Source organism: Magallana gigas, chromosome 3 (assembly GCF_963853765.1).
Source record: "Magallana gigas chromosome 3, xbMagGiga1.1, whole genome shotgun sequence".
NCBI lineage: Eukaryota > Metazoa > Mollusca > Bivalvia > Ostreida > Ostreidae > Magallana > Magallana gigas.
Window position 1 is genome coordinate 43,242,621 of NC_088855.1, and position 16,036 is coordinate 43,258,656.

General features: G+C 33.9%; 1 protein-coding gene and 1 long non-coding RNA gene across 2 annotated transcripts in view; one reads left to right on the plus strand and one right to left on the minus strand.

Annotated features, from left to right (window-relative positions):
- The window catches only part of LOC105336028 (alanine--tRNA ligase, cytoplasmic), a 609,144-nt gene that overhangs the window by 291,058 nt on the left and 302,050 nt on the right, over positions 1–16,036 (minus strand). The window lies entirely within an intron of this gene.
- The window catches only part of LOC136273992 (uncharacterized), a 55,993-nt gene that overhangs the window by 2,701 nt on the left and 37,256 nt on the right, over positions 1–16,036 (plus strand). The window contains exon 2 of the long non-coding RNA XR_010712232.1: positions 14,419–14,472. This is a non-coding gene — a long non-coding RNA (uncharacterized lncRNA). The remainder of the gene's footprint in view (positions 1–14,418; positions 14,473–16,036) is intronic.

Here is a 16,036-nt window from a genome sequence, read left to right on the forward strand (position 1 = left end):
CTTTTAGGTCATCTGAGTCACTCAGATGGCCTACTGCAATTGGTCTTCGCCCATAGATGTACGTTGTGCGTTTACAATTTAACATTTTTAAATTCTTGTTGATAACTTCAGGGCCATTTGTTACCACTTTGAATTAAAGTATCTCTAGGATAAGAGGATTCTTAATTGTGAAAATGACAACCACCAGGGGGTCATTGTCAGAGCCATGCAGATATGCCAAAAAAAATTCAAATACTCAAAACTGTTCACACATGTTGGAAAAAAACCCAAACTGTTGGTTATAATGTCCATTCATGAAGCCCACCTAAAATGTGAAATTTATTCAGACCCCTAGATCAGGGTCATGCAATGGTCTTAAGTTGCAGGGGACTGTTTTTTTTATACAATTCACTGTAGCAAGGGATGTGTCGTGGGAACTGTGTAACAGGGTTTGAAATTAACAGTCGCCCACTCGCCATTTGCAACTAAGTTTTCGTGTGGGCGATTTGAAAATGCAATTCCAGGGGCCCACATGGCGATTAAACAATTCCTGATGCCAACACATTTTTTTTTCCAAATTTGTGCGAATGTTTGTATTTAGGGTGATCACTCAGACGCTTATCTTTATCTATCCTCACTGTAAAGCCTAAACGTCATGATGATCAAGACTACTGAAGGTCATTATCAGTCAAGCGTAGTGTAGATACAAAGTTGTGAAAATCATGACCCCTGAGGGTAGGGTGGGGCCACAATGATGGGTCGAAGTTTAACATAGGAATATATAGAGTAAATCTTTAAAAATCTTCTTCTCAGAAACTAATCAGCCAGCAAAGCTGAAACTTGTGTGGAAGCATCCTCAGGTAGTGTAGATTTAAAGTTGTAAAAATCATGACCCCTTAGGGTAGTGTGGGGCCACAATGGGGGGTCGAAGTTTTACATATGAATATATAGAGTATATCTTTAAAAATCTTCTTCTCAGAAACTAATCAGCCAGGAAAGCTGAAACTTGTGTGAAAGCATCCTCAGGTACTGTAGATACAAAGTATATATTATGTATTATTGTACATTGTCCAGATAGTTTGTATTATGACTCCATTAAGCTGATTTTATCATACCTATTGTTTCTCAGGTGAACGATGTGGCCCATGGGCCTCTTGTTTGGAACAGGTCACATGTTTAATAGATAATAGTACTATTTCAAACTTGCATAGTTGATTAAACTGTAATATGAATGAATCACAGAGGAAGCTTCAGATGCAGAGCTTGATCTCCATTATCAAGGATGCTAAAAAATATATCTTAGTTATTACAGGTCCTAACTTCACCAAACTTAAATGGATGTTGTGTCTTATGATACAGATGCACCTGACCGGCATGGATGTTGAATCTGAGCCATAGGTTGCGGATGCTGGAGCAGGTTAAGGTTTTAATTGCTAGTGCCCTCTGATGATGATATCTTAGTTATTACTGGTCTGAACTTCACCAAACTTGCATGGAGATGCGTTTTATGTATACTGATGCACCTGACAGGCTGAATGCTGAATCTGAGCCATAGGTTTCGGATGCTGGATGAGGTTTAGTTTTTTTTAACAGGTCACATGTTTTATAGATGATAGCTTGCATAGTTGATTTAACTATATTATAAATGAAACGCAGAGGTTGCTTCAGATGCAGAGCCTGATCTCCATTATCAAGGATGTTAAAGAAATCTCCTACCTCACTCAAACCTGCTCGATAGATAGATGTGTTTGTTGATAAATGATATCACATGACTCCTATGATATAGTATTGTATGGTATGAAACAATATTGTTTAATATGATACAATATAATATCATATGTAATATTATAAAAAGTTATATAATACGATATGATTTTGTATCAATTTTTTTTATATTTTATGTTATGATATTGTAACATGATATCATTATGTATAGTATTGTATATTATGATACAATATTGTATAATATTATATTGTATTATTAATTTATTATTTTATCACATGATACTATTACATAAGATATTGCAAAATATAATATTGTATCCTATGATACAATAGTGTATATTCTATAATATTGTATCAGACAATATTGTATAATATGATATTAGTTTCTGTTGTATAGAATTATATCACATGAAATTGTATAATATGATACTGTAATATTATATAATATCATATCATACGATATTGTATAATATGATATTGGTTTTCAATACGATATATATCGTATACTTATAGAAAATATACCCATTTCCGTCCTGTGTGATATAAACCAAAAAATTCGCCTAGGGGTGTGATATAAACCCTAGGGGTGTGTTATAAGATTTATATCACACCCCTCTCCGGCAATCTTCGGATGTGATATCACACCCCTTTCCGTTAATTATCGGCTATTGTGACGTAGAGTTCGGTATGCACCGTTCAACTCCGATCTTCGAGTATGAAGTCAAATAGTTACGTCGACGTCAACCTTCTATACAAACAGATGGCGCAAAATTTCAGGAAAGTTTATCAGAGATGGAATATAGAGATATTTGTTATCAATAATCATTTATCACTATGTTTTTTTATTGTTTTTTTTATATTTTCTCTAAGTATATGATATAAAAATCATAACATGGCAATTTTTATACTGTAAAACAAGAAAATATGGCGCACTACAAATTTTAGCGCCTTTGGCGCAACTGCCTCTGAGCACTAAAATTAATAGTGCGCCAACGATTTTCCATATGTATCAAATTTCTTCAAGTTGCAAAACAATAACATCAGTCCATTTTTAAGGCTATATAGAAGTGTTCATTTAAATATCAGATGCTGTCGATTCTGTTTGTTTAAACAATTACACAGGTAAACGGTATGGGTTATCGGGTATAAGTGCCTAAATTCAGTTTTAATTGCTTTTTAATATCTATCATTAGCACCTTGAAAATTGGGCTTCTCTCCATGCCACTTCCATTTAGCGCCTCGAGGTGATTAAGCGTGGCGATCGTTAAAGCTGACAATACATGATTGATCATAATTTCTTTGATCTCTGATAAGTGGATATAAAGATAACAAGCCGATACCTATTTTTGTGTTTTTTATGTAAAACTACTGTGAAAAAGATTCTCTCATGGTGATCGAGGCTCATGGTAAATGTAGCATTCGATTTCACTTTTAGTTTCGGGACTCCTTTAGAGTTATCCAAGTCGACACGTTAAATTCAAAGTCCGATAACTCAAATTTGTTTACCAACAAAAATTACACATCATCGCCAATAAATGAAGTTTTCGTATCTATCTACTGAAGATTTACACAAAAGTAAGTGTATTGTTCTCAACGACAGTTTACCGTTCATGCGAGATAGAAATCAAAGTCGTTGTGTTCACGTGCTTGAGTGAACACAGAACTAAATTTTGGGCGTGATCGTTTATCAAACAACAACATTTTTTGTATTCTTTTTTTAAAGAAAAGATGCATGCGCTAAAATATAATTGCGCTAATGTACTGGCACTAGCGTTTGCGCTAAAATACGTATGCGCCAAATTTTCTCGTTTTACAGTATCGCATCCTATATTAGCCCTCAATAGCTGTATATCAGCCCTTGAGCCTGACGGCTCTCGGGCTGATATACAGCGACCTCGGGCTAATATAGAATGCGATATAAAAATTGCCATGTAATAATCTATATATTATCACATCACATGAAATTGTATTGTATGATATTGTAAAATATATTATTGTATCATATGATACAATATGTTTAATATAATGTTGTATTATATATTTTACTTTTTCACATAATATTGTATCATTTAATATGATACAATGTTGTATCAAATTATATTGTATCATATGATACAATATCATATTATGTTTCAAAAATGATACAGTATCATACAATATCATACTATATTATACAATATAATATCATGTTTTAATGTTATGATGTATTATGTAATATGATATTGTAATATAATACTATATTGTTTTCGCTATACTATGCTATATATGCTATACTATACCAAGTTTTCGCTTATGCTATACCCTCGGCGTCAGCGTCCGGACCTGGTTAAAGTTTTTGTTGCAGGTCCTGTATCTAAGCTATTACTTGTCCTATCTTCACCAAACTTGCATGGATGATGCATCTGGACCTACTTATGGACTTGAAAGACTTGGATGCTGAATCTGAGTCCTAAATTTCAGATGCTGGAGGAGGTAAAAAAGTTTTTGTTGCAGGTGCCCTCTGATGATTATATCTAAGTTACTGCTGGTCCGTACTTCACCAAACTTGCATTGATGATGTGTCTTATGATACTGATGCACCAGGCAGGCTTGGGTGCTGAATCTGAGCTATAGGTTACAGATGCTGAAGGAGGTTAAGGTTTTTAGCTCACCTGAGCTGAAAGCTCAAGTGAGCTATTCTGATCACATTTTGTCCGTCGTCCGTCTGTCCGTCTGTAAACTTTTTACATTTTGAACTTCTTCTCTAAAACTGCTTATCCAATTTCAACCAAATTTGGCACAAAGCATCCTTATTGGAGGGTGAATATAAATTGCAAAAATAAAAGTCCGATCTGTATTCAAAGCGGAGAAAACCTTGAAACTGTAGAAAAAGAGGGGTGCATTTTTAAAAATCTTCTTCTCAAGAACTACCGAGGCAAATTCAACGTAGTTTAGCATAAATTATCCTTATGGGAAGGAAAATATAAATTGCAAAAATTAAGGGGTAATTCTGTTTAAAATCTGAGTTATTACGAAAATAATAATAAAGGAAAGGCGTGTTTCAATCAGTTTAATAGCTTCGGGTTCGGCATCCGGAAAATGGGTAGGCAAGACTTGGCCTGGGCAAAACAAAAGATTGGCAGTTATTAATCTGCCAATCTCATTAAAATTTCAGGATATTTGATGGACTAGTATATTTGTATTTGCTGTAAATATTGCGTATTTGGAATTGCCGATTGCCGATGTGCCCCGGCTTTTATTTTGCCACGGCCCGGGTTTGCATACCCATTTTACCAAGACTCGTATTCAATACTTCTAAAACGAGGTTCTTTGTTTAAAGCAGCCAGGACATAATACGAAAAAGGGTCGATCTGACTATGATGAATTTACTTGTTGTGCAACAGTTCGCGTATGAAGGGAAATTTTGAAACATGAAAAATATATTGGTGCCGATTTTGTGAAGTAAATTGAGGCTAAATATTTAAATGCGTTGACAGTTTTCACACATGACGTTGGTGTTAGCTTGTTCTGATTTTCGTTTCGTTTTCATTATTTATGCTTTGTAACCTGGAAACTATCGTCTGTGTTTCGTGATTTTTACGTATCAAATCAATCAGAGACTTCAGTAAATCAAACTGTTACGTTAACTGTTTACCTGCGCAAATTAAGCAAAATCTAAAAAACATGAACATCCCATTTCAAAGTGTCCGTAGAATTACAGTTAATGATAAAAGAAATCAAATTAAATATGTTCATTTTGCTATATTTTGCAACTAACGTTTGATTACGTTTCACTAATTTTCAACTGAAATACAGATATGGTACAAATATATTTACCAAGCTATAGAAATATGAGGACATTACATTGAATTTTGACCTTAAGACGGCACAGCAAATATACATCAAACTGGTGGAAATCTCAGAAGAAGACCTTTAAGGCCACGCAATTCCTTAAACCAAAATTATACGATAACCAGGGATACAGAGCTTCAGTTCATCATATTATTTTCAGTGATTGTTTAACTAGAATTAAGACAAATAGACTTAATATCAAGTACTGTTTACCACTAACTGTTGTCAACAGTTCTAAAATAAAAACAAGCAGGAGACATTCACAGTAATTTGATTTTAGGGTAAACAGAACTCAAAATAAAAATCAAGAATGAGAGAAAAAGTAAATGATGACATCTTGAAATCAAAACAAAAGATGAGAAATAAAAAATAATTCTTATATCCGATCGTTTGTAAGGTGTTTAAACACAGGAGCAATGAGAAGCGTTAAAATGACGTTGCCAAAATTTTGCGGTTGCGCTGGGTCACTGGACGCAGGCACGTTGATCCACTTACCAATAATGATCTATTCATGCCATGGAAAAGAAACTTTTTACATTGATAAACTCTATTCTGATTTACATTTTGGTGAAATTTCAAGAGTTTATCTCTTTTCCTAAAAGAATAAGAGAAAATGTCTCAATAATTTCCGAACAACCCTCGAAAACTGATAATACAAAATTGTTTTGCCATTATGTCATGCTTACTTTTGTTTGCCATATGCACCCCTGCGAATGTTATTGTCATTTAAATTTTGGACCACGTGGTTTTATTTGACCCGTTCAGTTTCGCAGTAAAATTCGTGCCTCGTATTTATAGTCAATTTTATAGAATCTAGGTACTTGTAATCAAATATAAAATCTAGAGGTTTATCGATTTTAAACTTTATCTTCATTAATTGGTGGATAAAATGTGTTCTAGAAATAAATAAGACAATACAAAAAAATAGTTTATGTCTGCTGTTGCAACAATTAACGTGCTTAGTAGAGATCTCCCCTGAGGATTAATTTTCGATTTGCGCCTGACCTAGTAATAGTATCAATAGTGCAACAGACTATATATTTTTTTGCAGAATGTTCCTTGAAAATGGCTCGATATGCTAAGTTTTTCTACAAAACAGACACCCATTATTTTTTTTAAAAACATGATATTGCACACCACAAGCATCAAACATGGCCATGATCGAGATGTGCAAAAATGGATTTAAAATGATTTTGGAGGATAATTTTAGGGAAATAAATGCAAGAAATTGATAAGATAACACCACGGATGTCTGGTGTTTAATATCGGTTGGAAAGCGAAATAAAGAAAATCTAGAAAACTCATTGCCATCCTGTCGCTTCGCTCGCTACGCTCACGAAGCTCACTGGTAGGATTTTGGTTGTTTCTCATTTATTTTCAAGAAATTGATAAAATCGCCGACTCCTGTGGTCAAAACTATCTTGTCTCCATTTTGTTTGCCTCGTACTTCAAAATCGGGAACCTTTTCATTTCCCCCATGTTATCGATCGAACATCTGGATAAATGTCATATTATTTGGCAATACCAATATCAACTGCATTTGCTTTATGTGTGCGCATTCTTCAAACTGCAGAGAACATGTGGACGTAGATATTGACGCCATGTTTTTTTTCACTTTCGATTTCGATTTCAAACGCTTGACAGATTAAGATGAATATAAAAGTTAAACGAACCCACGTGTGACTTCCGGATTTCTAACGATGGATAAAAACAATTAGGGTCGGCAATTAAATATAGGGTCGGTCGGGAAACCGTAAACAAACATATTTTTTTGTTAGGCCCCATTCTAAATTGTGTTCTTTATTTGTTAGACATGTAGTGCATGTTTCTTGTGTTTAATTGTTTACAATTTCTATTTACTAACCATATTTGAGTGTTAAGCTTCGAATTTTAGGCAAGATACAGAGATTTGCTCACAATTCTATGTTTGTACACAGATCTTAAAAGCTAAAGAATAAAAAAGAAAAAAAAATTGTCAATATTTATTACGAAAATTTTCAAAGTCTGTTCTTCCGGAAACCAACTTATTGAATTGTAAACTTAACCTTTTTAGCTCACCCGAGGGTGGGGCCACAATGGGGGGTCGAAGTTTAACAAATGAATATATAGAGTAAATCTTTTAAAAATCTTCTTCTCAGAAACTAATCGGCCAGGAAAGCTGAAAATCATGACCCCCAGGGGTAGGATGGGGCCACAATGGGGGATCGACGTTTTACATAGGAATATATACAGTAAATCTTTAAAAATCTTCTTCTCAGAAACTAATCAGCCAGGAAAGCTGACACTTGTGTGGATGCATCCTCAGGTAGTGTAAATTCAAAGTTGTGAACATCATGACCCCCGGGGGTAGGGTGGGGCACAATGGGGTATCGTAGTTTAACATAGGAATATATACAGTAAATCTTTAAAAATCTTCTTTTCAGAAACTAATCTGCCGGCAAAGCTGGAACTTGTTTGGAAGCATCCTCAGGTAGTGTAGATTCAAAGTTGTGAAAATAATAACCCCTAGGGGTAGGTTGGGGCCACAATGGGGGGGGGGGTATGAAAGTTTTACATAGGAATATAAAGAGTAAATCTTTAAAAATCTTTTGCTCAGAAACTAATTAGCCAGGAAAGCTGAAACTTGTGTGGAAGCATTCTCAGGTAGTGTAGATTCAAATTTGTGAAAATCATGACCCCTGGGGGTAGGTTTGGGCCACAATGGGAGGTCGATGTTTTACATAGGAATAAACAGAGTAAATCTTTAAAAATCTTCTTCTCAGAAACTAATCAGGCAGGAAAGCTGAAACTTGTGTGAAAGCATCCTCAGGTAGTGTAGATTCAAATTTGTGAAAATAATGATCCCTAGGGGTAGGGTGGGGCCACAATGGGGGGGGGGGGTCAAAGTTTAACAAAGGAATATATAGGGTAAATCTTTAAAAATCTTCTCAGAAACTAATCAGCCAGATGATTCTTTATAATTGTTAAGACTTTGGCCCAGGACAATTCTTTGGCCTCACGAGAAGGTTCAGAGTTTGATGTACGTTTATATCCCATATATAAACTATTGTTAGGGATCTTTTTGAGAACTGTAATACTCAACATATGATATGACTATAAAATCATCCTGTTAGAAAAGGGACTAATGATTATAAACATAAGAATATCCATGGGAAAATGGATTTTATTTATACAGTATCTACATGTATTATTGTACATTGTCCAGATAGTTCGTATTATGACTACATTAAGCTGATTTTATCATACCTATTGTTCCTCAGGTGAGCGATGTGGCCCATGGGCCTCTTGTTTTTCTTTATTATGTACATCAATATCCTTGCGGCAAATAAAGAGAATATCGAATCCAAGCTACAGTGGTAGCAACGTTATTGTTGACAAACGACACGCACGATTCTGATACACGAGCGATCACGCACGATACATGAACGATCACGCACGATACACGGACGATCACTAACTTACTGAATCTTCACGATACACGAACAAAAACGATAAAACACGCAACCGAACGATTCTACACCATTAAACACGCAAAATCAAAATTAATTTTTAAGATTAGAATTAAGGAAACGTGTTACTTTAATTTGTATTGTTTAATGTGTGTGTGTGATTGAAAAGCGTTATGTACTTTAGTCATGCACTGTTTTGTATTTTACGAGTTAAAACTTTTACACATCAATACACAAATATAAAGGATTCACACACAAATTAATTTTTTGTCTCCATTACAAATATTAACTTCAATCATAAGTTAAAGAAAATTACGTGTAATTGAAATGAAGATAATGTATAAACTACACGAAATTATTTACATACGAGTTGACTGTTTTTGTAATTTAATTCTCTTACGTACGATTTAATTATGCCTGATACAGGTAAATTTGTTACCTTGTTCCATAGAATTTCGATTTTTCACATCCAATATTTTCATAATCTACAGTAAATAATTGATTTATTTCAATTTATTCTAAATTTTAAAGCGTCTAAATAAATTTGTTTTCAAACAAATGTGTATACAATCTACTAGATAATAATGGGTATCGTATTTTCATTTGAAAGAAAAACGTTGGGAATAATCGTTTAGTTTAAAACGGGGAATGGGTAAGCTTGGCCGCTTTCATTCAACGTGTCGCTTTTGCTAATATAATTGAAAGTATTTGTCAAGACACAATTGATGCTTGATATAAGCTGATTATAAAATTAAGCAAAACTAACTCGACCGAACAAAGGATTGAATGAGCTATAGAAATAAAAAAAATGTATGTAAGGACGAAAGAGAGAATGAATGTTAACAACTGTCAATGTTCTTATATAATAAAACGTTTTAAATTCACATTGTTTTACAAAAACTACTTGTCTTTGATTTAAGAATAAATCCTGGCATTCCGTAAAAAAAATTTCAAAACGAAAAAACCGCACGATCACGCACGAACACGCACGGTAAAAAACGCAAACCAATTTTCCTGATACACGCACGATCCCGCACGTTACACGAACGATCACCCACGTTACACGAACGATTTAACACGATTGGCTTGTCAACAATAACGTTGTGACCACTGTAACACCATCGAGTGAACATGTAAATCCACAACATTCGATAATGACGGAGATGACAAAAAATGCATATTATATTAAAACAAGAAGTAATCATGTCTCTATTTATGCATTAATCACCAATTTATAAAATCAGTTTTGATATATTTCAATCATAAGCTAAGTCCTTTAACAGTAAACCACGTGTGCACCCTTGCTGAGATCGATGTCCAAGTTAACTGCCCTCACTGCGGGTGCAAGTGGTTTTCTGAAGTTTGAGCGGAGAAACGACAATTTTATATCTACTAATTACAGTTAAGATGTGTAATAATTGGAAAAAGAATTTTGCTTTGAAAAAAACATGCATAGCGGGAAGCATGGCGGCACTGTGTGATGCATGGCGGGGGAAATTCTCTGCATGGCGTTACCGCCATGCAAAATCACTGACTCCTCCTACAGTTTTCAAGATAGGAAGTTGTTCTTTTGCAGATCAATTGTACATATATCAGAGGTGTGCATATTGCTAAGATTTTGATTTCTGTCAATTTATGAAAAAAATACCAGCTTTTGAACTTAGTCATCTTTTGGCAAAATATTGCATATAGGGTACCCTTATAGTACGGATAACTCCTCCTACAGTTTTCAAGATAGGAAATTGTTCTTTTGCAGATCAATTGTACATGTATATATCAGAGGTGTGCATATTGCTAGGATTTTGATTGCCGATAATTTATGAAAAAAATACCAGCTTTTGAACTTTAAATAGTCATTTTTTTGGCAAGATATTGCATATAGGGTACCCACATTGTACGGATAACTCCTCCTACAGTTTTCAAGATAGGAAGTTGTTCTTTTGCAGATTTATTGTACATATATCAGAGGTGTGCATATTGCTAGGATATTGATTTCTGATTATTTATGAAAAAAGTACCGGCTTTTGAACATTTTTTGTCAAAATATTGCATATAGGTGACTCCATTTCACTGGATTCGGGTTGACATGGATTATGGATACAGTTCACATAAAAGAAAACCCGGTTTGCTGTCACATTGACAGCTTTTCACTTGTTTTATTATATGATTCCATGAGTAAATCAAACTACTCAAAACACTATTAAAGTCATCGTCCAACAAATCAGTCAAAACATGGTCATACTAAGAATTTGATGACACCTTCAGTTCCACTTCTGACACATCAAAATTAGTGCTGAAATTTTCGGGTTATTGGTCTCCTTCCTTTACCTCTTTCACACAAGTTTCAGCACGGAGAGTTTTTGATATTTTATCCGACATCCTGCGTTTAATCTCGTTTAATCTGAACAGAGTAGGTTTTAAGACTGGACTCTGCTCGGTGCCCCGTGATGCACATAATGTGTCGACCTGCAAACAAACCTGTTGAGTCCAGGGTGTGTACCAGTGTTGAATGATTAGTGTACCTATGCGATAAGCCTGCTTTTTCAGGTATCCTTGACATCATGTTTCCTAGAGTATTGTGTCCCAGAGGTATGTTATAGTACCAAATATGTGAATTTACATTAAATGTTCTTTGTGGCCTTTGAAAAATCTATCACACTTTGGATTTAAATGCCTTTTGTACTTCATGAACTATTTCACTGTATCATAATCTATAAAATATCATGTAAATTTTGAGAACTTTTAGAAGACATTGAATATTTTATGTATAATGTATTAGGAGTACTACCATAATAAATCGTAAATATGGCCTAAATGTATATATAAATGACCAAATTCTGATACTTAATTAACTTCTATTCATCTATAGGTTCTTATATCTAGAAAAATGTTATTATAAATAGCTTACAAACCTGGCATTGCGTACATTCTTCCTTCAGCTGTGTTGGCTTCCAGATGATGGTTTTACCTGAGTTCGTCCTTGTCCATGTATATGTAAAGATGCTTCTCGGCATCATGCCCAGCGCTGAAATCTGAGATCCTGAACTGTTGTAAATTTTTACGACCTTTACCGCCAAAATAAAGAACAACATTTACAAAAAATTCTCCAGGAGTTTTAAGTTGTTTTCTAAATCAGATGATTGGTACATCAGTTTTAAGTCATTCTTTTCAATAGTAGGGTAATGTGAAATTCTCCCTTCCTGTTTAGTTTTGATTCTTTGGTTGCAGCCTTAAAAGCTAGTTGAGATTTTTATACCCCAGTTCCGAAGGAGAAGGGGGTAAACTGTTTTACCCTTTTGTGTCTGACTGTCCGTCTGACTGTCCGTAACAAACATTTCTGTCGCATTTTTCTCAGCAAGCGTTTATCGCATATGCTTGAAGTTCTAACAAACTTTTTGAATTAGGCATGCCATATCTTGGGATATATTTTTGTATCAATCCGACATCAACTTCCTGTTAAATGACAGATTTTTTGTTTTAGCCAAAATTTTTAAACAAATTTTCGTTAAAGATTTCTCCAACTATTTATAGCAGATGCTTGAAATTTTAAAACACTGTTTGTTTAGGCATGCCATATTGTGGGATATATTTTTGTACCAATAAAACGTCAACTTCCTGTTAAATATGACTTTGTTTATTTCAAGCCAGAATTATTAAACCATTTTCGTCACAGATTTCTCAGCAACTATTTATCGCAGATGCTTGACATTTTAACACACTATTTTTTTAGGCATGTCATATCGTGGTATATATTTTATTACCAATCAGACGTCAACTTCCTGTTAAATAGGACTTTGTTATAGCCCCCGCAAACGAATTTTAGGGGGTATATTGGAATCACCTTGTCCGTCTGTCTGTCTGTGCAGAATTCATGTCCTGCCCATATCTTTCAGCTGATAGATGTGCATTATATTTTCCAGTGAAGTGGACATGCAAAACAATCATAAAGACACGTCTGTCCACCTGTATAAAGAGAATTTTTTATTCTATCAGTAGGTCGAAGTACAAAGATAGCCATTATACCCACATATCTGCACTGATCATATTTCGATTTATCTTGCGAAATTACAAGATAATGGATTAAAACATTTGCAACCTAGCTTTTGCGTAATTTTTCGTAGATAACTTGCGATCATGTTTTCATTTAAAGTTGCATTGCGAATTTGATTGACACCCTTCACGTTTATATAATTGATATTAATTTTGCTCTTGTGCATTTCTTTAAATCAGCTGTTCTTGCACTTTCCCATAATTTGTTTGCTAATTAGATGGCACGTATATAAAGTACAACTCAATTATATAAAGGGCACTGTGATAAATGATAAAGGTAATAAAGGTACTAAAAGTAAATCAAACAACATGAAACTACAAAAAGTGTGTTTAAGCAGTCTCATCAAAGGCTTGAAGGAAACAAGTATGTGTTATTTCAAACCGAAAACAAATTCTTATTTCGATGAAATCTATATAATAATATAGCACTGAGCTCTAAATTCAACACTGTCATTCCTCTTAACCTTGTAATATCTGTTTAATACAATGAATCTGTTTTGTTGAGAAATTCAAATGATTAAACATCATACATGGCAGACACAGCTGCCTAAATAACTTCGCATTGTTTTAACTGCCAATTTTGTTGCCTTTTGATTATTGTCGGCATCTTTATTGGTAAGAAGTATATCGAATTGTTCTTCATCAAGTGATGCAAATTGTGCCATTTTGTTTCGCCTGCAAATGATCCAACTGAATGCAGTGAGAAACATGAAATTTCATTGGATCATAGAATAACGATAACGAATCATATCAGTTTGGAAATCACCAATCTATTTTTAGTCCTATGTAGCAAAAATCAAATGTTATATTGACCTCCTCACGTGCAGGTGAACATAACATTCTGTTTTTTCTACATTGTTTGGTATGAGCCAATCAGAGAGCTAGGAATTAATCAATCATATAATAACATATGATATATCATAGCATATGATCTGTTGATTTGATATTGTATTATATTTTAGTATAAGATCATTAACTATGATTTTCATAATTCATGTTTTATGATCAAGTTGTTCTTAGAAAGATGATGCATCATCTTGGTGAGCTTTGTAATCTATGATTACCTATGTTTTTTTTTTTTTTTTTTTTTTTGTTTTTTTTTGGGGGGGGGGGGGGGGTTCTATCAAAGTTTTAATTTAGATAAAAATCTTGAAAGTGAGACAGATATAACGAAGTATAACGAAGTAAATCCTTTGCTCCCTAGGACTCTGTAATAACTGAACCGAGTTCTACTGTTAACTTTAAAACTGTTTAGTACAACAGTAACATAGGTTGAAGAATGTTGAAGTAATGATGTCATGGTCTATGTATGATTGTATAACACCCTTGAAATGAAGTCTAATTGGTAGTATAAGTTTACTTTTTACACAATTGTATATTGTAGATCTATGCGATTACAATCATTCAAACCAGTCCAGTCCATACAGTATTGATAAAGGTATGGTGTAGATTTTTGCACTGTCATGATTTGAGATATATTAGTCAAAAACTATATTTTGAGTAGAAATTATAGATTTCATTTAAAAAAAAGAAATGCTATTTTTGGTGATTCATGCTGGAATGAAGTTAGTTTGCATTGCAGAAAAAATACATAACCTGCATTAGAGAGTTATCTAAATATTTTCTGCGATGATTCTTTCTAGAGCCTGCATGAATCTCCAAAAGTAGCTTTATTAGGTCACCAAAAATGACTCTGGAGACCTATTGCAGTTGGTTTTCGTCCGTCATTATGCGCTCAGATTTTACATTTGTGTGTTAACTTTTAAGTTTTAACTCCTTCAAATCTAGATGTCCAATATTTAAAAATGTGGAATGATGCATGTAGCCAGTGTTTTCCCTTTATTTGAAAGTAAAAGGCTAGAATCTCATTTTAGGAGGCCGGGGGTCAAGGGGGCCGCCTAGGCCCCCTTGTGGGTCGAGGGCAAAGCCCTAGTGGGGGGACCAGGGGGGCGAAGCCCCCCGGCCGAAATTGATTTTAGGTCATTTCATAACCCTTAGGAAAGCTCTCAGGGCAGATACAATTTGAAATTTAGGCATCTTCCAACAGATTAAAAATCTTAAAAGTTTGTTATATTTTTAAAAATAAAAGTATTTTTCAATATTTTTTTTGGCATCAAATCAATATGACTGTCAATTTTATATGTTCAATTGCTATAGGTATTATTTAGAATTGCACATGCAGCTGCAGGTAATCTATTGCCATAAAAAACTTATTGATCCAACATTTTACTAGATGACAAGCATAACAAAATGAAAAAAATAAATTACCACTGAAAATTTACTTTTCTTCTTTATTATTTCACTTCTTAAAATCAATGTTAAATCTTGATGCATGTAATTCTTTAGATTGGATTAAAATGGATAATTAATCTTCATCTGAGCTATTCGAATCTGAATAATTACATGCTGATGCATCAAGATTTAACATTTTTACAGCATACTGCACTTGATTTTTTAAGTCTGAGATATTGTCTGCTAAAATAACTGGGTTTGTCTGGACCCCAATTTCTGATGTGTAAGTCACATCTGATTCAGAATTTGGTTCTGTCAAATGAGCTAGATTATCTTTTGAGGATTTCTTAGGTAATCTTCTTCTGTTTCTGGATTATTTATTATTTTAAAGTAAAATATATTACATGTAGTATGTTACCGCCAGCAAGAACTAATACCATAATTCAAGATCTTCGACAACTGAAAATAAATCGAAAACTTCAACAAATAAAACAAACTGAATTATTACAGAATAAACAATACATGCATGCTAATTACAAACTGTAAACCCAACCCATACATCGTAAGATGTGAAATATAACAGAATGCTTGAATATACTTCACAATTTATTACAACAGGAAAAGAGAAAACAATAATTCGATTTGTTGGAAAAATAAATATTCATATCACGCAAACATAGAAAGAACATCCGACTCGGAGTCATTGAAATTCTGTAAGCCACAACTTCACAAACTGATAATGTAAATGTGTAACAAAAATAATGCATCAC